General features: G+C 45.1%; 1 protein-coding gene and 2 pseudogenes across 1 annotated transcript in view; 2 read left to right on the top strand and 1 right to left on the bottom strand.

Annotated features, from left to right (window-relative positions):
* The window catches only part of LOC147443480 (disease resistance protein RPS4B-like), a 59,933-nt gene that overhangs the window by 24,213 nt on the left and 10,492 nt on the right, over nucleotides 1-25,228 (bottom strand). The gene's annotated exons all lie outside the window — the stretch shown is intronic.
* LOC147443481 (uncharacterized) lies at nucleotides 4,399-6,586 on the top strand (annotated as a pseudogene).
* On the top strand, nucleotides 16,468-18,565 carry LOC147443482 (uncharacterized; annotated as a pseudogene).

Here is a 25,228-nt window from a genome sequence, read left to right on the forward strand (position 1 = left end):
GATTTAGATGTGGAAATTTACATGCAGCAGCTAGAAGGGTTTGTTGAGAAAGGCAAGGAAGATTTGGTATGCCATTTGTTAAAGATTCTTTATGGCTTAAAACAATCATCGAGGGTATGGTACCATAAGTTCCACAAGTTCATGCTTTCTCAAGGCTACAAACGTAGTGAGTTCGATCACTGTCTATATACAAAGAAGGCTAAGGATGGCAATTGGTTGATCCTTATTTTGTATGTGGATGACATGTTGATTGCTGGCAAGCACTTGGAAGAAATTTCAGCTTTGAATTCAAAGATGGAAAAATCGTTTGACATGAAAGACATGGGTGAGGCAAGTCATATACTTGGTATGCGCATTGAGAGAGACAGATCAAAGAAGTTGATTTGGTTATCTCAAACAGAGTATATTGACAAGGTTTTGCAATGTTTCAATATGGAGAAGGGAAAGGCATTTAGTGTTCCATTGCCACCATATGTGAAACTTAGCAAACAAGATTGTCCCGTGTTTGAGGAAGAACAGGCTCAAATGGATAAGATTCCATATGCGTCTGCAGTGGGTAGTTTGATGTATGCAATGATTGCTACTCGCCCAGACATTGCATTTGCAGTGGGAGTAGTAAGTCGATACATGTCAAACCCAGGCAAGAAACATTGGGAGGCAGTGAAAGGAATATTGAGATACCTGAAAGCTACAAAGAGTATGTGTATATGCTATGGGAGTCAGGAGCTAAGTGTAAAGGGTTTTACAGACTCAAATTATGCAGGTGACTTAGACAACCGAAGGTCTACGTCAGGGTATGTCTTTACATTGGCTGGTGGAGCAGTATCATGGCGTTCTAGATTACAAGATTGTGTTACTCAGTCTACTACAGAGGCTGAATATGTTGCAGCATCAGAGGCATGCAAAGAATCAATTTGGCTTAATCGACTAGTAACAGATTTGGGAATCAAAGAAGAGATGCCTATGTTATATTGTGATAGTCAAAGTGCTATACAATTGGCTCGCAATCCAGTTTATCACTCAAAGACAAAGCATATATGTGGATGTGAAGTATCATTTCATCAGGGAAATGCTTGAGGATAAGCAACTTCAGCTTGTCAAAGTTCACACCACAGAAAATCCTGCTGATCTACTTACAAAAGGACTTCCCTCAGAGAGCTTTGCGCATTTTCGCAAGCAGTTAGGTGTAGGGTAGTACATCACTTCTCTACATCTCTTGTATATTAGCTTGTATAGTAGCTTCTCTCACACTTAAAGTACCACATTGGACTTTAAGTGGGAGGTTGTGGGGTATAAAGCCCAATGTGGTCGCCCAGGTAAGTGGGCGGGCCGCCAGATATGTACACATATTCTTTTGTAAAAACCTAATAATAACTCACTATGCTCTACACATTACAGTAGAGCGAGTTCACCATATCGTCGTGCTCTTCTTCTTGCACTCTCTCTCGCGTCGCACTTCCACTCGTACTCCTTCATCCGATAATATGTGGTTGCAACTCTCCTCAAAAACCCTAGCTCAACTGCTTTTTGTTATGCATTTATATTGAATAGGACAACAACCTTCAAAGATGGAGTAGACCAGGAGGAGCTGCTTACAACCAATACTACATCCCCTATTTCCAGCCATGGTCATGCACATCTAGCATTTCCAATATGTAGCACCCAAACTCAAAAAATGGTGTCGCTCATTTGATAAATCACCTTGTTTCGTGTATTGTGCAATGGTAGAAAGAAGCACATGTGTAGTATGGCATATGTGGGTAACATGTACTTCTTTTTGCAAGCTAAATCCACATCACATATGTGACATATGATGCCATACTTTATGAACCAGACCTTCAATGTTGTTTCTCCTTGTTAGACGGATAGCTTTGTGACCATGAAGTTGGCACAAGGGAACCCAAGGGAGTGGTTCCTCACACTAAATTAATTCGTGCTTGGCCATCCAGTTCTTTAAGAACTTTGTGTCAAGCTCAACATATGTGCCCATCCCCTTTACAACTAGCCCATATGATTTCAACCCCTCTTGGGTTGTAGCTCTCACAACCTCGCCTAAATTAGTTACAACAATTTGTGAGCTCTCTTCCATGGCCCTTTATAACTTTGAACATGTTCAATCAAGATATTCAATAACAATAACTAGACATATAATACTTACAACACAAAATCACAATGCACTTTCTAGATATGGATTTCAATAGCACTTCCAAATTGCTTATACATTCTCAACTTTAATAGTAGCTACCAATTTGTACATCTCTCTCTCTCTCTCTCTCTCTCTCTCTCTCTCTCTCTCTCTCTCTCTCATGGGTTATGGTGTGCTGCCTATGGTGCATTTATCGGCACAACAACTTGAGATTTGATGCTGGTAGGTTCAGAGGGATAACAACAGTCAACCCGATATGTCGCATATGCTATATAGAGTAAGATATGAAGATACATTATTTATGTCAGGGCACAATGTATTACGAGCTATGGGGTCGCTTCCACTATCTATTCAAAGAAGGTTTTGACATCCAGAGTGCAGAGGAGGCTGGATAAAGTACCCATTATAACACCCTCTTATTTTGGGCACCCGTGGTATTAGTGATCACAAATACCCCACACAGTTCCTACTAGTAACACTTCTAGATTCAGCTTAGTATCTCCTTTTTATATTGAGACATGGTATCAAATTCACCAATTTCTGATGGATTGGTCTCATGGGTCATTTTGGCCTTTTGGAGATGTTAATATATCATTTTATCTCTCTGTCTCTCTCTCTCTCTCTCAATCTGTACATCCATCTATCCTCACCAACTTGTAACAGATTGGTCTCATAGGTCAATTTGGCCTTTTGAAGGCGTTACTATGTCATTTTATTTCATTTCCCCCAATTTAGGTCATTTTTGCCTTCTTATTCTTAAGGAGATAATATATCATTAATTTCATTTCTCCTGCCAATATAGATCATTTGGGCCTTCTAAAGGCGTTTTTGTCTACCACCACAAGCCATTTTGGCGTTTAGAAGGTGTTAATGTAACATACCATCTCTCTCTCTCTCTCTCTCTCTCTCTCTCTCTCTCTCTCTCTCTCTCTCTCTCTCTCAATACGGTTTTGCTTACTAGCTTGTCCATAGTCAATAGGATCCTCAGCGACAAGCGTGATCACAAGTTGTTATGCTAGGGTTTCTTTGTATAAGACAAGGTTTTCCTATTTGGCTATTAAGCAAGTGTAATCCTCGTCAGTAACAATGTCCGTTCCATGCACACGATGGTTCCTTAGGCGCGGTGCAATTAGTACAACACATAGCGGCATTTTCCCATGATGTTAAGCTTGAGAACATCGCGGCCTACTACTACAGGCTAAGGCTGGGCTCAGACGAGTCGGAGGCAAGGAAAACGAAAGGCGTGCCAATCGTGCAAGGTGTTGTTCGATTCAAAAAAAGCTACCTACTTCATATCCGGACCCACACAGAAACTGGTGACACCCCCCGCTTGGAAACACAGTGCGTCGTGATTGAGCCTACATGGACGTGATGGCAGCCTTTAACCCCACCACTCATGCTCTGTCATTGATATTGGCGTTCGAAAACAAAGATTATATGCTACTGCCACCTTTTGTGAACGAGGAGGGTGGAGGAAGGTGTAAAGCGTTTTTTTGGCCGCTGTGCTTATCTCAACCGGGCTACATTTATGGCCAAGCGCCCTTATATTTTTAAGAAATCGCACCAATATGCAGAGGAGCAATACGCCTAAACACCCAAGTTGTGGCATTTGAGGAAAGGCATGGCGCATCCTCCCACTCCCTACAATGTAGTCATGAAGCGTACCATGCTAGTATTCTTCCAGCAAATGAAAGCCCTGGCCTCATGCATCATTCGCGTATTGTGCATAGCAGCCTAGTGCAGACATTGCTCGCACTAGTTGATCCTCCCCGTCTCGCCTCCACACTATCTCACACGGGCGGCTTCAAATGGGATTGACAGTTGAGGTGATTCGGACTGCCAGATGTATATTTGTAAATTTGGGACATTTGGTAAATTCGGGGCGGTCCACACCCATGTCTTGAACTTGGGACCTCCCCACTGCGGGCCATGAGCACTAACCACTACGCCCGCATGCGTTCGTTGAAATATAGGTGATTCGAGTATGTCATATTGTAAATTCGGGGCCGAGTAGTAAATTCGGGCAGACTAGTAAACTCGGGGAAAATGTCGAATCTGACTGTCCACGATTGGCGCACCCCGCATTTTTCTCCTCCACCATTGATCCCATTTGAGCATGCCCGTGTGATATAGTGATGAGGCCCGTCTTGCCTGTGCCATCACCTCGTGTTCATTGGCCATTCAAGGAAGGCGAGTATGTACTCTAGCAACTCTTACACTTGCGCCTCCTCGGCGTCCATCAGCGCCATCCAATGGACTATGGGCACATTTGTATGGAGAGACACTATCTCCCTGCCCAGCACAAATGGCAAGAATGTTCTCACCACAATCAACATCCCCGAATTTGAATTTGCACCAACAACACACTGCTAAAAGGCGGCAAAGGACGGCTGCCTGCCGGAGTAGTGGCCATTGCTGGCCTCAGGAAGGCTCCCGAGTCCCATCACAAATTTCTGCCAAGATCAACACCATCAGCCGCTTCTAATATAGGTGACATTTTAAATCAAGAGCTGCTGAAATAAGACGTCATGCTTGGAAATAGATTGACGTTAGCGGAAAGGTGAGGGAAATAGAGAGAGAGAGAGAGAGAGAGAGAGAGAGAGAGAGATGAAATGGAATGATATATTAACGCCTTCAAGAGGCCAAAATGACCTACCTCTTCCACTTCCCTAGGTTACAATACTACCTAAATTGTGGGCCTTTCAAGATACTGAAGCGAGTGGGTAATCGAGCTTACAAACTCTCAGTACCGCTACATTCTCGTATTGATCCGATTTTTCATGTAAGCCGTTTATGAAAATGCTTGCATGGAGCAACAATGTTGTTGACCAACTAATTTTGGTTGATTTCAGGCTCTTGTCAAGTGGAAAGATCGACCTAAATAAAGTGCCACTTGGGAAAACATTAGTGTTCTAAAGAAGAAGTTTCTCATTTTTGTTTTTGAGGATGAAAACACTTCTCCAAGGGTGGAGTAATGTTATGCCAAGCCCCAGTGGTCAAGGACCAGGCCCAAGGGGCCGACTGCTAGTGTGGATAGAGAATGAAGTCCAGGGGCTATATAAAGGGGGGTTGGGAGGTTCATTCGAAGGTAGTCCTACCAGGGGCCTTATATGTATCCACTTTGCATATTTGTATTTCTAAAAATAGCTCTCCTCTAAGCGCAAATCTACCTATTGACTTGGATCATTCAAATGAAGAAGTGAGAGAGGTAGATTGTGATCTTTTCCACAAAATTAATTACATGCAATCCCTCAACTTTGGCTATGTTTATTGGTATTGGTGCATGGAAGATGTTTGATTTGACAGAAGCTGGTAAAAACCATGGCATTTCAATCATCAAGTATTTTGTGAGGATTTTTTTATAGTATTGGTTATGTCATGGGTTGAGACGTACTTTTCTGCTTATAGATGATAGTTTATGTAGGTGCTTAACCATGCATTAATATACTTTGACGACAGAAGTGATATGGAAACATCTGGATGGGTAGACTTATTTGGTTTGTTATCTTGTTGAGCTAAATCTTGGGACTTGCATGCTAATGTCAATTTTGTTTTAGGATGATGATACTACACCACCCATTACCATATCAAAAAATAAGCCAAAGGTCATGATGTGCTTGAATGAGCTTGTGGTAATTGTCCCAAACACAGAGTATGAAGAACCTATTAATGGTGTTTGAATGGTATCTATATGTTTACTTATAGTGTGGAAACAAAGAGACCTTTAAAGAAAAAGGTTTGGTATTGGTGATTTCATGTCATTAAAGGGCGTCCCCCTTCAAAGGGCTCTGGCAATTCTTGTTTTTGCAGTCTTTAAAGGATCTCACAAACAAGAAATCATCTCACAACTTTGTCATCATTTTAAGGGTCTCCTCATTGTCAACACTGGCAGAGACTTTAAATCTCTATTTTTGTAATGTTCAACTCTACCCAGGTACAAGCCCTTTTCTTAGTATACTAATCCAATCAAGCATGTTTTAATGTTGTGAATTATTTCTATTTTATTGCAGGTTTGCAAGTCTAAAAAGAGGAATTTGATTCCTTCTCATAAGAAAGTCACATTATTGACTCATGTATTGCTACTAACATCTTTGGTCTCACAAATGAGCGTGTTGCATTGTAAATTTAATAGACTTCTTATCAAGGTCCTTACACAAGTGTAATATGATTTTTGCAGGATGGGGCACTTAAGATGACAACAAAAGAAGCGATAGCTCTTAGATTAATGGGTAAGCACAACATAGATGTCATGTATAGGCGACTAGTTGACTTTAAAAGAGTTTTAATGGATTACTATGAAGGAATCGTTTGATTTCAAGAAAGAATGCCAAGACTCAAAGGCATTGGATGTTTTTAGTATGTTGTGACATTGAGCAAAACAAGATTAAGCTCAAAGACACTAATGTGATAATGAGTCAGGATGAAGTTAAACTTGTTTAAAATCAAGTTCACTATGGAACTTTGGTGATAAACATTGTCGCTATTTTTGACATCTTGTCTAGGGAATTTGACATGTATTGCACAGCTTCATATCTGACTTATAAAGCTAAAAGATTTTGTTTTTTGCGTTAATTGATATGATCTCAAGGCATTATTGCTCTTGTTATAGTCTTGAATGCTTGTATGATAGTTGATTGATCACTATTAGCATTTTTCATACTAAACAACTAGCCATAGAAGATGTTTGAATTGAGGTTATCCCATAATTTGGATAGTTTAATGCTTACAAGATAGAGATTCCTTTCCATATGTGATAAATTTATAGCTATGAAAATACATTAGAGGTGTGAATGTTTCAAAAGTGTAAACTTTTTAGGTGTGAATAATATCACTACAAAAAAATTATATATGAGAATAATGATCATTTTGTCATTGTGAAGTGAAAAAAATTTACCTTGTTTAATTCTTTGCACTGATGGTGACCATTAATGTCTCTCTTTTGCAATATAGAAAATAAGGCAAGGCTCCAGCTACAAATGTTTTCCACTGGTTTTCTACCTATCCAATGTTTAATTAGCTCGTTAAAAAAGTCAACTTAAGAATGAAAATTTTTCAATGTCAAAAGTGGAAATAATTTACACTCAAGATTGATAATTCTCTCGGTTAAGAGAGGAAATATTTATTATTATAAGATGTGTGAGTAAAAAATATTTGCACTAGCAATATAAATGTAGAATGAAAATATTTCTATGGTGCTAATGTTTACCTACTTTGTGGTACAACACAATCTTTAGGATCCTCGATTAGAAAAAATTCACACCATGAACTTACAAGGTCTTGAGTGAAAATTATTTTCATATTGTGAATTTGGTTTTTTGTTCCATAGGACCAGCATTTACGCGTTAACACTAGTTCTGTAATTGGACACTTAAGTGTCCTAAGACACTAGAGTGTCTTGTTTTCCTACCAAGTTTTAGCAATTAATTTGTCAAGCTATTTTTTTTTTTTTTACACCTTGCTTTTACCATAGATTAGTTATGAGGGAAAGAAAACATTGGATTTTTCTTTATGTCAAAATACAATCGGTATAGAGGGAATTCTGGTAAGTTTAAGTCATAAATTTTAGTAAAATTTCAAGTTGTTTTGCAAAAAAAATCATAAAATTCTTATATCTTTTTGTAGAGATGTCTTGTTTTATGTTTATAAAAGCCAAGTGTTAGCACTTAGTATTACAAAACAATGGAATGTACTTCAAAGACAAGTTTCCAAGTCACACTTAGTATTACAAAACAATGGAATGTACTTCAAAGACAAGTTTCCAAGTCACACGCAAGTTATAGACATAATTTCATACTTGAGCACGTGTAGAATAAGAGCATAATTTTGGTCTTTCAAAGGTTCCCTCATGAAATTGGTACTATTCTAGTGTAGTTTGACAACTACAAATGACTTTATATGTTTAAACCAAGAAACTACGTATTTTTTGGGCTCCCTAACTCAATTAAATCTCATTGCTAAAGTAAAAGAGGCTCACTGCTGCTTCTGCGCGTTCCCCTCCCCCCCCCGCCTGCTCCTGCTCCCCCGCGCCATAGCCCCCCCTTCGCCCTCGCCCTCGCCCTCGCACTGCCCCTGCCTGCGTGCTGTCTGTCCACGCGCGCTGCTGAGCTTGCACCCAGCCTGCGCGCAGCCCAGCCAGAGTGCAGCCCCGCCCACTGCCCCCCCTTTTGTTCGCTGTCCGCTGCCTCGCCGCTCCAACCCCTTATACCCATTCCCCCCCCCTCCCCCTCCTCCTCAGGCCTCGTTTGAATTGCCTGGCACTGGATTCTCAGTTGGTTTCTCCTTGCCGAGCTCTCAAGCGTTGGCCTTCTCGTCCACCCTTCTCCTTCAGAGCAGCAGACACTAATGGAGGCTCATGCTCCACCTCAGAGGGACTCCTCCGAAGCCCCCTCGCCTGACACCGCTGAGCCCACCATTCGACTTGCTCTTTCACCGACAGAGCAAGCGAGCCTAGCCGATGAGGTAGACCGTCTGCAGGCGACCTCGGTCATCTGCAAGATTCTCGGCACCCGACCCAGCAGAGGAGAGCTGCGTGACCTTCTCTAGGCCCGCCTTCTCGCAGAGGTGGGCAAGATTTTGGATGTCCAGATCCTCGGACGGGGGTACTACCAGATCGAGTTCCAGACTTCCGAGATGGCCTCCAAGGTCATAACTATGAGTCCACTGGCTATCCGAGCATCACGCGCCCACTTTCGACAGTGGCGACACGGTTTTGACCCGACTTCGGATGTGCTCGTAGAGGAGGCAAAGATCCCCATCTCAGTCTGCTTTCCGGGTTTACGGAGGGAGTACCTTCCACTGCTCTCCAGGATTGGCTCCGCCATCGGGACTGTTCTGGAGACACCTCATACGGCAGCATGAGTAGCTGCCAAGGTGGCCGGCATCCCTTCAGTTCGAGTTTTGGTCAGAGATACCCACACGCTCCCGAAGGTCATCCTTTTGCCTCGGGTGAGTGTGGGTTGGTTTAGGCAGAGTGTGGAGTACTCGGGTCTCCCAAACCAGTGCTTCATTTGCAGACAGATGGGCCACCTAGCGAAGGCCTGTCCACGGAGGAGACCACGACCTGCACCTCAGCCTGCCAAGGCTGGGCTGCAACCTCAGCCAGCGACACAGCGCACAGATTCTGAGCCACCCTCAGAGCCTGGAGCTCCAGCGGAGGAGGGGTGGCAGCAAGCCCGTGGGCGTCGACCCCAGGGGCCACAACGACAGCCTAGCACTAAGAGTGGCCCTAAGGTTCCTACTCAGCAGCAGTGGGTTCCCACGGGGAACCGCTTTGGTCCTCTTGAGCAGGAGGAGCCTCCTACGCCAGCCTTCTCTTCCGTTTCACCCTCGCCAGCCCCTCCACCTTCAGATTTCCCCTCTTCCTCCTCATCCCCTCCCCCGCCCTTTGCTCCCGCCCACTCCCCACCTCGCCCCCCTCTCTCTGTCGTCCCGCCCCGCTTCTCTTCTCCTCCGCCCCCCCCAGCTCCTTCTCCCCCTTCTCCTGCTTCAGTACCACAGTCGACTCAGGAGACCGGTCCCTCGCCGGCGGCTAGGAGATCTCTTGGCAGCGCTTTTGCCACGAGTTGCCTAGCGAGAGAGGGTCAGCCCTTCTTGCGGCCCCCTTTGCAGATTCAGACATCTTCCCTTGCAGCTATCCCTCGTGGTCTGACGATCATTGACCTCCGACGCCGCTGGGACTTCTTCGATTACGGATTCACTCGCTTTCTCGGCGATTCCGCACCAGACCACGAGGCAGCCTGCTTCAGGGTCCACGCTCTGTTCCTCGTCGCTCGGGGGACAGAGGCCTTGGACTCAGCAGTTGGTTTCTCCTTTCCTCTCTGCGGTAGAACCGAGACAGAGTGGTCCCTCGACTCAGTGGTGGGATGGTTTCATACACAGGTTCTCGAGTTCTCTCACCACATGGGAGAACTTGGAGTTACAGATTTGCTGTAGACTTTGTGGCCACTGGCCAATTTTGTGGTTACACCCCCAGACTCAGCAGGATGTAGGCACATTGTGGTGTACTTTTTTGTTGATACACAGTGTTTTCCTTGCTATGTATACATACATGAGGACTCTTGGACAGAGGAGGTTGCTTTACGCTCGGATCGCTCTGCTTGGGCTTGGGCCAGGCACTCACTACAGGCTCGCCTATCTAGAGGACGCTCGGATGCGGACTACTCCCCATCCAAGCCTGCCTCGAAGATAGCCCGTCTTGCTGCTGCTGCAGCATCTATTCTCTCTCGCTCCCCATGAGGATCGTCTCATGGAACGTGCAGGGATTAGGTGGGCCCCAGTTTCAGCAATAGCGGGGCCGATTGCGGCAGGAGCTTCAGCGTTGCCTTGTGGGAGGAGAGATTGATCTCCTTATGCTTCAGAAACACCATTTGTCTGAGATCCGCATCCGCCGCTGTGGTCAGATTTTGCATGGACGTTATGATACCTTTTGGTCAGCTGCTTTTGGACCTGGAGGCATCTAGGGTGGGGTATGTATGACTATTGAGGACTCATTGCAGCAAGCCATTGTGGGCAGAGGGATTATTGTGCCAGGCAGGGCTCAGTGGATTACTTTGCAAGTTCAGGGTGGCCTTGTGGGCTTCCTGAACATCTATGCGCCCAATGTGGCGAGTGCTCGTGCAGAGTTTTGGTCACAGATTGTTGAGTCTTTGCCATAGGTTGACCATTGGTGTGTAGGAGGGGACTTCAACATGTTGGAGGACCCTTCTGACAGGATCGGAGGCAGCCATGCTATTGTGCATAGAGTCGAGTTAGTAGCTTGGGAGAGGTTGTGTATGACCTTGAGGGTCTCGGATACATGGCAGCATTCTGGCTTTGTGAGGCCTCCAGAGAGTCTTGCCTTCTCTAGATCAGAACGCAGAGTGGGAGGAGTGAATCTATCACGGATAGATCGCTTCTACACTAGTGACCACTTAAGTGACTTGGGGGGATCAGTGGGCATCCTGGCAGGGACATCCTTCTCGGACCATGCACCAGTGATCCTCACAGTGGCAGACAGGCTGAGGAGTGGGAGCACGATGCTTCGCATCCCAGAGCGGGTCTTGTTGGACACAGCACTCAGAGAGAGGGTAGAGGCTCTTTGGACAGAGGGCATGGATAGCCAGGCTCTACCGGCAGACAGAGTGGCCTTAGGCCTAGCTCAGCTTAGCCACTTTTTTCTCTAGGAGTCTTTGGCTCGACGGGCCGCAGCGAGAGAGGAGGAGCAGCGTCTCAGACGAGGCATTGCTTCACTATAGAGGATGCAGGAGCAGCATCCAGACAGTCCATGGTTGGAGGAGCAGTTACAGCAGGCTCGACAGGAGCTTGCTTGCACAGAGGAGAGGCGCCATGAGTTTGCCTTTCACCGACAGGCATCTCAGTGGACTCAGGTAGGTGACAGAGTGACAGGTGCCTTTTTTGAGACAGTAGGACCTCGGCGCTCGCATGCCAAGGTCACTCAGCTGAGGAGACCCGATGGGTCAGTTGCTTGTGAGCCTGAGGATATGCGTGCAGTTGCTACTGACTTTTACCGTGAGATACTGACGACTGAGCCCCAGTCAGAGAGACAGGATGCATGCAGGGAGCAGGTTTGGGCGCAGATGCCTTGTCTTGTGACTGAGGAGATGCGCCAAAGGCTGGAGACACCTCTTCAGCTTGAGAAGCTGCACACGGCTCTTAGGGCCCTTCCTCATGGTAGTTGTTCAGGTGAGGATGGGCTGACTCCCAGCTTCTTCTTGGAGTACTGGGACTTGCTTGGCCCAGATCTTTGTAGTGCCTTTCAGTACATTCTGCACGCAAGAGTGATGCCGGATAGCATGAGTGAGGGCCTGATTTACCTCATTCCAAAGGAGGGTGGCTCCTTGGATGAGATTCGACAGTGGCACCCCATCACCATCCTCAACTCAGCCTACAAAATTCTTGCCAAGGCTCTGAGTTTGAGGATTCAGCCACTTTTGGAGAGCCTTATACATGGGACTCAGACAGGTTTTGTCAAGGAACGCAGTATCCTTGACAACATCTTCACTTTCTGGGAGGCTTCTGCCCTGGCACGTCTCCGTGGGGAGGACCTTGTGATTCTTCTTCTCGATTTTGAGAAGGCATACGACAGAGTTGACTGGGACTTTCTAGAGGGCACGCTTCGCAGGATGGGCTTTTCAGATGCTTGGATCAGAGGGGTGTCGGCTTTGTACAGACAGGCTCACAGTCAGGTGCTTTTGGAAGGAGGTAGAGGTGAGCGCTTCATGCTCACACGATCGGTCAGACAGGGTTGTCCTCTTGCCCCCTTTCTCTTTCTGTTCTATGCGGAGGCGATGAGCAGATTTTTGGTGTCACAGCAGGTTGGTTTGAGGGGCTTAGCACTCCCGATACGGGGAGATGAGCTTCTGGACGCTGAGTTTGCTGACGACTCAGCCTTGTACTTAGAGGGCCAGGAGGCCAATTTACACAGGTGTGGGTAGGCTCTTGAGACCTTCTGCTGTGCATCGGGCGCATTGATCAACTGGAGAAAGACAGTGGCTTTCTCGGTTGGCAGTGCTCCTATGCCAGAGTGGATGCCAGGAGAGGGTTTCAGGTGGATTCCCCCAGGGACTGCAGTTCGATACTTGGGTTGTCAGGTTGGTTTGGATTTGTCCCCCGAGTAGCAAATTGCTCCTCTTCTCCTGTCCATCAGGAGAAAGCTGTTCCACTAGAGCTCAGCACGACTTTCGCTAGCTGGTAGAGTAGTAGTTGCCAACCAGGTGTTGTTGGCAACTATGTGGTACATCACTTCTTGCTGGATCTTCTCGAGTTCTTGTATCAGCCAGGTAGAGAGGCTGATCAGGAACTTCCTTTGGTCAGGTCGCGACACTCAGGTTGCCCGAACCAAGGTGGCTTGGTCGGTCATCACACTTCCTTGTTCTCAGGGAGGGCTTGGGATCATTGATCCAGCACAGCAGAGCAAAGACCTTCTTGGGAAGTTCGTCGTTAGAGGACTTCTTCCAAGCGAGGAGCCCTGGAAAGAGTTCTTGCTGCAGAGGCTTCGTGCCAGGGTGCCTCAGTCAGGAGGCCCTTGGCAACCTTCGACCAGGTGGATCTTTACAGAGTTGCGCCGAGTTGGTTTGAGCAGGAGACTGGAGGACCGATTCGCTGTGAGTTTGCTTCGCTCTTGGGAGCTCTTACGGCGTGGCCTAGAGCAGAGACAACCGACATGCACGGAGGAGAGCCTACGACAGCCCCTCGTCTGGAACCCCATGGTTAGCACTCAGAGAGGCCACCTGGTTGGGAGTAGGCCTCATGTTTCATGGGGTCCCATGGCAGCAGGTCTAGCGCGCTCTCTAGGTGACTGGCTAGAGTTCACAGGTTTGTCAGAGGAGGTGCAGGGTGTCCAGCTACAGGGCATGAGAGGGGTTCAGAGCATGTATTAGGACATCTCAGAGTCAGTTCTAGCTGAGTGGCTCACGCCTCTCGAGCCTATAGCACCCCGATGCATGGGAGCCTTCACACGACTGGAGCTTCTCATCTCAGTCAGGGCTTGTTCAGAGACTGTCCCAGCCCTGTTCTTTGAGCTTCAGGGTGGGGGACGATTACAGCGAGTTACAGTAGAGGCCCCGCGGGTAGCAGAGTGTTGTTTCCAGAGGATCCGAGTTGTGGGCATCTATGGGAGGACTTGCGTCATAGACCCTGACCCAGCAGCTCTCGAGGCAGGACACTGGAGGCTATGGGCTTGGGAGTGTTGTCCACTGGCACGAGTATAGTGGGATCCTGGTGAGTGGCTATGGAGGGACCCCTTCTCTTCTGCAGACCGCCCAGGAGTCCCTTTCTTTCAGTACACTGTTCGGCTTGGACGTCATATACTTGCAGTGCAGAGAGAGGCCCGTCCCGCTGCAGCACGTCATTGGCAAGAGGAGGGTCTCATAGTTGAGTTCTTGGTAGCTTTTTGGCAGAGGCTGTGGGACTCCAGACAGCCGAGGCGCGTCACTTTGTTCCAGTGGTTGGTTGCACAGAGAGCCATAGCAGTAGGGAGCTCGCTTGTGCATAGTGGTCTCTCGGCCGCATGTACAGCCTATGACCAGTTGGTGGAGAGTCAGCGACAGTGTCTTTGGGACTGTCCTTCGGCCAGCAAGTGTGGCTACGAGTTCTTCGGCTGATGCCTGCTCTCTCCGCGGCTCGACAGTACACTTGGGGGGCAGCGGCTTGGTCCACCCTCACGGGCCCGGCACTACAGTTTGAGCTATCTTCCACCAGCAGGATGATAGTGATACAGGGGGGGCGACCTGCACTCCAGCCTGCTACAGACCTTACTCCACAGGAGTGGTGCAGTGAGAGAGAGGAGTGCTGGGAACTCATCAGCGGCCTAGCTCTTTGGTTCATCTGGCGGGCCCGTTGTTTCCGCATCTTTGAGGCTCGCCCTATGCCACCAACAAAGAATGTTCGTGACTTCTTGCTAGAGCCGATCCATACTCTCAGAGGACAGCTTGAGGGACTACAGGGCAGCTCCGACCGCATGCGGGAGCGCCGCGAGGCTTTCCTTCGACTCTGGCGCCCTGGGCCTTTCTACAGCATGGTCCAAGGGGTGCTCAGATGGCACTACTGTCCACCTGTGTGGCTCTTCCCTCCTCCCATTTCTTGATTTAGCCCCATTGTATATATGCTGTTTTTTCATTGGGAGAGTCTCCCCATCATGCTTGTTGTAACCCTCTCTTGCAGAGGTGGATGTAGCCCTATGGGCAGTTTTCATTAACTAATAGAAGGATCTTTTTCTTGGAAAAAAAAAAAATCTCATTGCTTGAACTCTATGTTGATCTTTTTTCCGTATAAAAACTCTTGAAAATCTTTGAGTTCTCCATAATAACATTGAAACCAAGGTTTTAGGCACCCCAATTGTGTATGTACCACGTACTTTGATACATTTAGTTGATCTACGTGGAAAGTTTGATATTATTTGAGGTTTTGAATGCTTATGTCTCAAGAATGAAAATATCAAAGTTTTCTCTTATGCGGTTTTGAATATTTAAAATGATCGAATAATTGTTGCATACCAAAGCCCTTTTACTTGCCATCTTGAGTCCTCAATGAAAATGGCAAGCAATTTATCACTTTCTAAAACTCACAAATACATCAAACACATACTTTTCTTTGTATACAACCATATTCTTGAAATGCCCATATCAAATACACGAAACTTTCCAGTATTTTATATACTCCAAGGTCGATCTTTTTGCACATCAAACTTTCCGTTACCTATAGCAAAATTGTGAAAAAGTCACCTAAAATTTTCTACAAGGTACACTTGGCGGAGAGAGAGAGAGAGAGAGAGAGAGAGAGAGAGAGAGAGAGAGAGAGAGAGAGAGAGAAATGAAATGTTGATAGGCCTAAAAGACCTATGAGACCAATACATCACATCCTCATCCAGTGTGTCAAAGTGTCCAATACAAAATAAATAAAGTTAAGTACTGAAGTAAAGACTAAAGCACTAGGAAGGGGAGGTGAGGGGAAGTTGCTTATATAAGAGACAACTTGTTGAGCTCAAAGGTGGATGTTGGGCCTGGTCCTGTCTTCTGTCATCCCATGAATTCTCTCATGGGTCTCTCTCACATGATATCAATCTCTTGCTCTGTAAAGAGCCTCATAGGAGTAGCTTTATATTTCCCAATGATAGCCTAGATATGTTGGTGGTAGACAAAACGACAGCTTAATTTGTGAGGAGGTCATGGGCGTCGAGATCTTCTGATCTCAGTAGCTCTTTCTAGCAGAGTCCCACGTAGTGCGGGGTGGGTTGTTGTGTTTTGTTGCCTGAGGGGGGTCGCTTTGGAAGTAGTCTGTGACTAGTATTTGGGTTGGTCCTTGCCTAGAGCACCTCATCCTCTGTAGTAGGTCCTCTATAGTAGTGCGGGGCGGGTTGTTGTATTTTGCTGCCTGAGGGGGGTCGCTTTGGAAGTAGTCTGTGACTAGTATTTGGGTCGGTCCTTGCCTAGAGCATCTCATCCTCTAAAGTAGGTCCTCTCTGTGTCGTCGTAGTTCTAGCAGGAAAAGCCCAAGACATCTCTGGTCAGTGTAATCCATTACTCTAGACACGGACCCAAAGCCATCTCTGAAGAGGCAATGGAAATGCCCCCTAATCTCATAATACACTAGACATCGACAGATATAGTGCTCCTCTGTCTCTGGCTCAATATCACATAGCTCGCATACCCGCTCCTCTGCTGGTGTTGAGGTGTATCTACTTGTCTCTATCTGTAACTGATGAGAGGAAGTGCGGAGCTGACCTATCACACATTGGAGCCCATGCGAGAGATGTGAGTCCATGTATTTTGGCCATACAACAAAGCCATCCTCAGACATGTGAAGAAATTGCTCTTTATAAAAAGCCATTTTCTTTCTCAACTCATGGGGGGGACTCAACCAGGTCTTCTGTGTATCAAGCTATGTGAGATCCTGCCTGACTATCCTGTTGATTTCCAGGCCAGTCAGTGCAAGAGATGGTGCGTCGAAGGAGTACTGAAAGGGTGGTAAACTATCCATCTGAAAACCATGTAATTGAAACCACGCACGCTAAAGTTTGTGCATACCAACATCTGGAGTTGCCCCCCAGAGCTAATTGACGGGATGATTTGAGGGCCAAACTAGCGTATCAATGAGGTGGCAGATCCCACAAGCCATATACATACATAACTGATCTGGTAAGTGCCTCAACCACCATCCGAGTAGCTCCCAGTTTTGATCTGACTCTGGGAATAATTAATCCACATCATCACACAGTCAGCATCCTAATAGGCACAACTACCCGACTTCCTAGGAACCTCATATGACATCCATAACAGGCCTATAACGGCCCATTCTTGTGTATATAACTACCACTCTAGATCAATCCATACAGCACATTGCCTTGGCTAACGCCTTGTCTCTAACTCACGCCTCTGCGTGTTCTCTCTCTCTCTCTCTCTCTCTCTCTCTTCTCTCCCTTTCTCTTACATGGTACCATCGCAGCAGGCGACCCTGGCTGCCCTGTACCAAACCCCACCATGCCTTCTGCGCATACCTTGCAGCTATGGCGAAGAGCCTCATGGCTGGTCTCCTCGCTACCTTGCGGCAAGCTGCACTCCATGCCTCCTGCTTCGCAACCCCTGCTGTGGAAAAGCGCCGCACTTCCAACCCGGCCTAGATGGTAATGCTACCATCATTGAAATCTTCCTTGGGAACTTGGATGAAAACCCTGCTTCAGACGACGACCCTGCTGCAGACAAAGACTCTCATGTAGATGACGACCATGCTACAGAAGGAGATGTTGCTACCGCTAGTGCTGCCACCCCTGCAATTGCTATTAATGCAGACCCTGCTGTGGTTCAACCTTCCCAAGCCCCATCTCTTTAATCTGGCATTACCTAGCTAGCATTCCATGCTCATGTTGCACCCAATCTCACCGTTGGCGCATGCGATGCTAAGGCAGCACCCAGCCTGGCCATGCGTTCAACCTTGTCCTGTAGTGGCTGTGGCCACGAAGCAGACAATCCACTATCTTCCTTTGCCTCACTCATGGCTTCCGACACAGCCCTCAATGCTCCTGAGAAGGATACCCTTGCTGCCGCGGTTACTGCAAGTGTAGCCACCATAGCAACCACGGCCGTTGTTGCAAACCTCGCTTCCCCTATCCAGAAGCCACTTGGTCATGCACAACCCATCAATGGCCAGAATCTTGCACCTGCTGCAACATTGTACTCTTGCAATGAGGCCCCCTCCGTGCTCGGTGCCCTCCAAGAACCCAAAACTGCCACTTCAGTCATACCCTCTTCCATACAAGGGCGGCAATAAACAGGCCAACTGGCGCCCAAGCTTGCCTCTCAGGAAGCCCACTCTTTCTGTGGCAATCCCTCACATGCCCACATAAAGCCTCCATTGGGCGTCTGTACCCTTCCTAACACACCATGAACCTGATGGTACACAGCCAGCAAACCCCGCTCTTATTGCTCCCAATTTGGCAGTTGGTAGAGACATGTGTGCAAGTTTTGAAGGTTTTCCTTCTGCACACACACAGCCGCTCATGGCTGACGATGCGGATGCGGATGACACCGCCATTCAAGCCTTCCTTGAGAGCCTTGCTCTGCTGAAGAACCTGCTTTGGTTAAATCGATCCATGCCCGGCCCCTTGAAGTTTCTATCCATCAAGCTCCAAGTCATGCTCCTGAAGCCTCTCAACAACTTGCTCTCGAGCCAGCCATGCCTACATTCTGTCAAGGCTGCCCCGTTAATACTGCCATCCGGTTGAGGCATTCCAGTCCTCACGTCGATGATAAATTTCGAGCGCTCAGCTGAGCTGGCGCTTGAAGTCCTCGTGCCATCCTGGCATCTTCTCCACGTTGGCGACTTCCATTTTGTATACGTCATAGTCGTCCTCCAGAAACCACGAAAAGCTGCCAAGCCAGTCACAGTCGTCCTCCAGACTTGATGTGTGTGTGTATGTGCGCGCGCGCGAGAGAGAGAGAGAGAGAGAGAGAGAGAGAGACTCCAAGGGTCAAGACTTGAAAACTCTTCGTTAAAATAAAAATAATTAGATTTTATATTTCTTGTAGGTTTTTTTAAATTAAAATTTAGAGGAAAATTTGAAAATGTGTAAGTGGGATTTTACTAAACCTAGGTTTTTTTAAAGAGACAGATTTGCTAGAGATCAATTATTAGCAGGATGTGCAGGTTTTTGAACCTAGGAAGATACAAAAAGGAGGTGATACAAAAGTGCAACAAAACGGCATTCTAGCGAGAGACTATCACAGTTTTCGGAAAAAAACATTTTTTCAAACATACAAAATTCCTTTTCTTGTTTATTTCAAGAGGAAATTAAAAAAAATTAGGGTACTTTTTTATATGTTTACACTGTTTTTGTCTATTCTGGGGCGCCATTTCTCCTTTTTCTCGTGCCCTCAACCGGCATTTTTGACATTGAAAATGACACGACATGAAGCTGAGACACATTTTTACCTAACACTGGACTATCAGGTATTTCAAGTGCTCCATTGCCCTTGGTCACCATGGCTCTTGAAGTTAAGAGGAGGAACCTTGAACTTCTTATGGAGAGAAGTTGCTAGAAATGCAGATAACCAAGGGGTTTGTAAGTGGTAGAGCTATTTTCCTATTTTTGTTAGTTATGTGGGTGTCCCTTAAGCTAGTGTTCTCAAAAAACTGAGGTTCAGTGTATGGCACATGGCTCTCTCGAGTGTTAGAAAAAATCGAGGTCTAGTGTAGGGTAAAAGTCCCTGTTTAGAGACGACGAATTTGGGCAATAAATTGCACGCAGCCTGCTCAACAATTTTGAGTTTGAAGATGCACAAATAAAAGATTAGCGCAGCAAGTATCCTTAACAAAATTTCCAGTTCAATCGGCACTCACATGAGAAGATGCGTGACGATTTTTGTTTTTGCATGTAACAAAACAGGGTACGATTGAGAAGACTATCAGGGAGGTAAATAGAGACATTGCGGCCAACGAGGCTTGAACCCCACACCCAACGGCCACGATCGTTCCCCCTTGCTTCTCTAACCATCCAAGAAAATGGATGAGCTTGTCCTAGAACTAGCACAGACCTTTACCCTATTTTAACCAATTAACTAAAATTATAAAATCCCGATTAGATTTTGAGCTTGCCTTTAACACTAGGTTGGTAATGGGACACTTTTATGTCCTGGGAAACTTTTATGTCCTGTTAAGTGACCATTTTCCTTGAATTATGTCAAGAGTTTCAAAATGGATTTTGAGGTGCTATCTGTCTAGAAAGTTCTCTCATGAGCTGAAAAAAACTTGACATTTTTTTGGAATATCAATTCCAGTTTTAACCTTGTCCTTGCACAACATTTCACAACCTAAACTGTGTGAAAAAACGGGTATTGTTTTTGGCTTTTTTCAACTTTTTGCAACTATACCACTCTAGAATTCATGTTTGTGAGGTCTATAATGCTAGAGAACTATCTTTAGTAGTCCTCAACATGTGTTGATGCTTCTATGGAGAAATAAATGTTAAAGTTGTAAGTTATGACCAAATTACAAAAATTATCAAATCCTGTTTTTTAGCCAATTTTAGCTCTTCTATGATTTTTTTGGTGGCTTTCATGATATCCAAATGCAGTTTTGATTTTCTATGTCGCATATTGTAACATAAAGCTAATATTCTTTGAGTTTTGGGGCACCTAATACCCTATTTTGCATAGTAGACAACGATGGTTGATTTTTTCAATTATAGAAGAAAACGAAACATTCTAGTATATCAATTATAGCTTTTTCAATATTGTTAGTTTCTTTTGACAACTACATGCATTTTGTAGGTAGTAACCATATCTAGTCATAAGGATCAAATTTGGCTAGATATTGAATAGTTTCTATGGGATTCTACAACTCATAATGTTGAACCCAGTTTTTTCATGTTTAATTTGATGTATTTAGCACTTCATCTTTGTCCCCAAGATTCCCCTTGGTAAGAGATGTATTATTTTTTTGACATGCTCCATGGCTCCTTATGAACCTAAAGGACAATAAGGAACTAAGAAAACATGCATATATTATTTGTTTTGAGCGTGGCTATAGAAACTTTGATGATAGATTTGCATAATGGTAAAAATTCAACTTTTTTGTACCTATTTCTTTTGGCAAAACAAAAAATAGTGAGTGAGAAGCAATCATATGTTCTGATCACCAACCCATTGAAGTTAGCTAGGGAATTTATCTCAAGTCCTACAAAAATTCCTAATCTTATTTTTATGCAACAAAACGTAAGAAATGGCTGTTTTGATGAAAATGTACTGGTCCATCAACTTTGGAAGGTTGTTGTGACCAAAAGATGAGAAATTTTACAAGTTTCTTATTTTTTCCATGTGTAGTAGGCCTTGAACTATAACCTCATGAAAGGATTTTACAAAATGAGTGGATCTACTATGGTTTTGGAGGTTTTTTTCAAAACCCAGAAAGGACACTTTTATGTCTTGTTAGGTTACCAACCTAGTGTTAAGGAAACCCGTGAATTTACACAAGTTTTAGTGTAATTACCGGCAAAAGCATCAAATTTTGACTACTGGGAGTAGTGTTCGGGAAAAATGTGTCTCAGCTTAATATCATGTCGTTTTCAATTTCCAAAAATGCTGATTGAGAGCAAGGGGAAAAGGAGAAAGTTCGCCTCAAAATAGAGAAAAATAGTGTAAAACCCTGAAAAAGTAGCCTAGTTTTCTAAAATTTCCTCTTGGCAAATTCAAGGAAAAGAATTTTGTATGTTTGAAAAAATGATTTTTCCCGAACACTAACTGGGAGAATTTCAAGTTTTCCCTTAGTAGTAGAAATCTCTCTCTCTCTCTCTCTCTCTCTCTCTCTCTCTCTCTCTCTCTCTCTCTCTAAATAAAGACGGTGAATGCTAAATACGCCGCAATCCATGAAAACTGCCTCCTGGCGACCTGCAGGCTTTTGGGGGTCGTACGAGGCGAGAGCACGATTTTGAGCACTGCATAGATCGTACGAGGCGAGTGCAAAGAAATTGCGTGCGCTCCAGCCACAATGGCAAGCCTGTTGAGGTGTCAACGAGCCCCCTCCTGCCACGCTGGAGGGAGCGGGAGCGCTCGAAATCTATCCTCAGCCGCTGCTAATCTTCTTCATTACGAAGTCGGACCTTGATCCAGGTTGAAGACCTCGGAAGTCACACCAAGGATAATTGCATATGCATATTGTATTTTCCCAAAGCATGTAGATATATCTCATGATCACATTGCAATATGCACACATACATGCCTCTGTATGGACGATGTGTCTTACGGGGTGGTGTGGGAATAATTAATCCACATCATCACACAGTCAGCATCCTAATAGGCACAACTACCCAACTTCCGAGGAACCTCATATGACATCCGTAACAAGCCTATATCGGCCCATTCTTGTGTATGTAACTACTACTCTAGATCAATCAATACAGCACATTGCCATGGCTAACGCCTTGTCTCTAACTCACGCCTCTGCGTGTTCTCTGTAACATTTAATGGCCTAAAATCTTATGTGTAGCGGAAATTAGCATGAACATAGTGGGCATTTCATTAGAATAGATTCCGAATGAGAATTACAAGAGTACTTGGGTGGAGAGAGCAACAAAAAGCATAACACCTAGTTAGATAGCATCGACAATACTTTCAAAAGAGAGAGAGCAATTAAGCTATTGACAACAGTTGAGGACCGGATTTGCATGGAGCCGGTCCCCCCCCCAAAAGGCTTTGTATTATGGTTTCTCCCATCAAGAGAGACATTGTACAATACAATTCTTTGTGTTCCTTCAAGACTAGCTAGTGCAATGAAGATGGAAGCTTCATACACCAAGCAAAACACTTAATCAAACACAACTTGAATTATCCCCGTTCTCAGACCCAAGACCTCACACACCTTCGAAGATGGTGAGAGCTAGCAGGGTATGAGAGTAGATTGAGAGGAAAAAGAAGTATCTTACGAGAAAGAAGTACATCTCCTCACATAATCACTCATATTAACATAGCTTAGCTTAGTAATTAGCTTGGTAGAGAAGATGAGCATGCATTGAAGCTTGGCTCTTGGTTGGATTTGCATCCACATGCCAAGAGAGTGTTGATGTAGGCTTCTATCTCACAAGCTTGGAGTAGGTGATGAGCTCTCCATTAAAGCTTGGGAGGAGATAGAGTATTTTCCCTTCACACATGGTCAAGTGTGAAAGTGTGTGTGTCAATGCCAAGCAAAAATCAGCCCCCCCTCTCTCTTGGGCGAGCCCTAGCTGCTAAATAAGTCTGGCCTTTGCCTCATTGGACCTCCCCAGGTCAAGCCAATAGGAATTAAGCAGCATAAGTGATAGCCTTTAGACATGTGTCCCCCTTTCCCCTTTTGTGAGAGCTTTAGGTAATTAAATAATTAAACTAAACTCTCATTGGACCCCTTTGCCTCCTGGCCAATAGGAATCAGGCAAGCCATGGGGCTCCTGAATGCTCATTGGACCCCTTGGGAGACTGCCCAATAGTCTTCTAGGAGACTTAATTCTCATTGGTTTCTTTTATTAAATGTTTTTAAATTAATTAAACTAGATTTACTCTAGCTTAATTCTCATTGGTCCACTTCAAGGGTCTTCCAATAGGAATTGGGCACACCTTGTGGGCATCTGGCCTAGGGAGCTGACATGTGTCCCTCATTCCCTTTGTGTAAAGGGAGCCTGTGTGTGTGTGTGGCTTTCTCTCTCATCCCCTAGCTTTGGGGCTCGCCCCCTCCCATGTAGGGATGTAGAAAGACTTTTTGGGCACACACTAAGCATCCAATTTTCCCTAGGGTTGACCTTTGGACACAACCTTTGAATTTTGGAACCTTAGCATTTTGGAAGTCTTAATGGGCTGAACCTTAGGGTCTTTTTGGCCCATTGTTTCACATGGATCTTTTGCAGATGGCCCCCCCTTTGGATCCCTATTTTCCCTCCTTTGGATCCCTATTGTGGCCGGTCTGCTAACTTAACCAATATTCTAGCTTTTTCTCCCTTGGCACTTCCCCACATTAAATGATCAGTTTAATATGAGAAAATCATTTAGGAGAATTAGATATGGATTATTATGACATTACCTCTCTCTTGAAATCATAGTCGTCCTCGACTATGGTGTAGAGAAGATAAAGCATATGCATGAGTCCTTTTCTTAGCGGGTAGAGGATCCCTATGTTACCCTACGACATCATTCCATAATGGATGACTAGTCCATTTGGCACTTGAGAGCCTGAGGCTGCCGCAAGCATGTCTGCACATTAGTCCTATCAGTCTTCCATAGTAGAGTGACAAGCTCTACTTTGGTGTTTGGGAGACGTCGTCCCCGCAAACTTGATCTAAGCATGCATACTACTTCATTTTTGTGCACAAATAAAGAAAAAGAGAGTCTTATAAGACAAAAATTTTTGTTCATTTTTAACATTTTGTACATTTGCTTACTCTTAGGAAGCATTGTAAGCATTGACAAGGTTTAGGTTATCCTTTAATTGTATGCCTTGCATCCATCTAGTATCTTCAAAAGGATAATTCTTAAACTTAATAAGATATCGTCGGATAGTCTTACCGCCTCTTAATACCTTGTCTTCATGTCGGAGAATGGACTCGGGCTGCAGCACCTCCTCGTGGTCCTCGATCTCCGGTGGGTCTTCAATAGTTGGTTCTTGAGGTGGCTCTCCTTTGTAAGGCTTTAAGAGGCTCACATGAAAAGCATTGTGTATGAGCCAATGATTGGGCAACTTAAGTTGATAGGCCATCTCATTGATTGGCCTAAGAATCTGGAAGGGACCATAATACCTTTTTGCTAGTTTAGCATAGTACTTTTGGTGGCCCGTAGGATTCTTGCCCGTCGTGTGCCTTAATCGAGCCTTGGGAAACTTTAACAAGACCCAATCGTTTTCTTTAAAAGTTTGGGCTCTTCTGTGCTTGTCAGCAGCAGCCTTTTGCCTTTGCTGTGAGATAGAGATAGCATCCTTAATCTTTTGGAAAGATTCTTGTAGGTCTCGGCTATACTCATCTGCAGTGAAGATCTTCCCATGTACCTTAAGTAGCAAGGGACTTTTTGATCTTCCCTCAATTACCTCGAAAGGTGCTTTTCCTGTAGAAGTATGTACAGTGTTATTGTAAGCATACTCTACTAAGGGTAAGTACTTCTCCCATTGGGATCTTTGATCTACTTCCGTTACATAGGCTTTTAGTAGATCGAGAATGGTTAGGTTAGCTATTTCACTTTGGCCATCAGTTTGTGGATGATAGGCCGAAGAGAAGTTTAGCCTTGTTCCTAAATTCTCAAAGAGACCCTTCCAGAAATTACTGGTCATTCTAGGATCTCTATCCGACACTATGGACATTGGCAAGCCATGGTACTTGAAAATTTGTGAAATGAAGAGGGTTGCCATTTGATGGGCTTTGATAGTCTTTTTGACAGGTATAAAATGAGCTTGTTTACTGAACCTGTCTACTATCGTCCATATTCCTGTATTCCCATGGATAGACTTAGGCAATCCAAAGATAAAATCCATGGATATGCTCTCCCACGGTGAATTAGGGATTGGCAAGGGTTGAAGCAATCCAAGTTGCTTCCCTCTATCAAATTTTGTCTTTTGACATACCACACATTTGGAAACATACTC

The sequence above is a fragment of the Adiantum capillus-veneris genome, chromosome 14 (genome assembly GCF_014529385.1).
Source record: "Adiantum capillus-veneris isolate H3 chromosome 14, ASM1452938v2, whole genome shotgun sequence".
Taxonomy (NCBI): Eukaryota; Viridiplantae; Streptophyta; class Polypodiopsida; order Polypodiales; family Pteridaceae; genus Adiantum; species Adiantum capillus-veneris.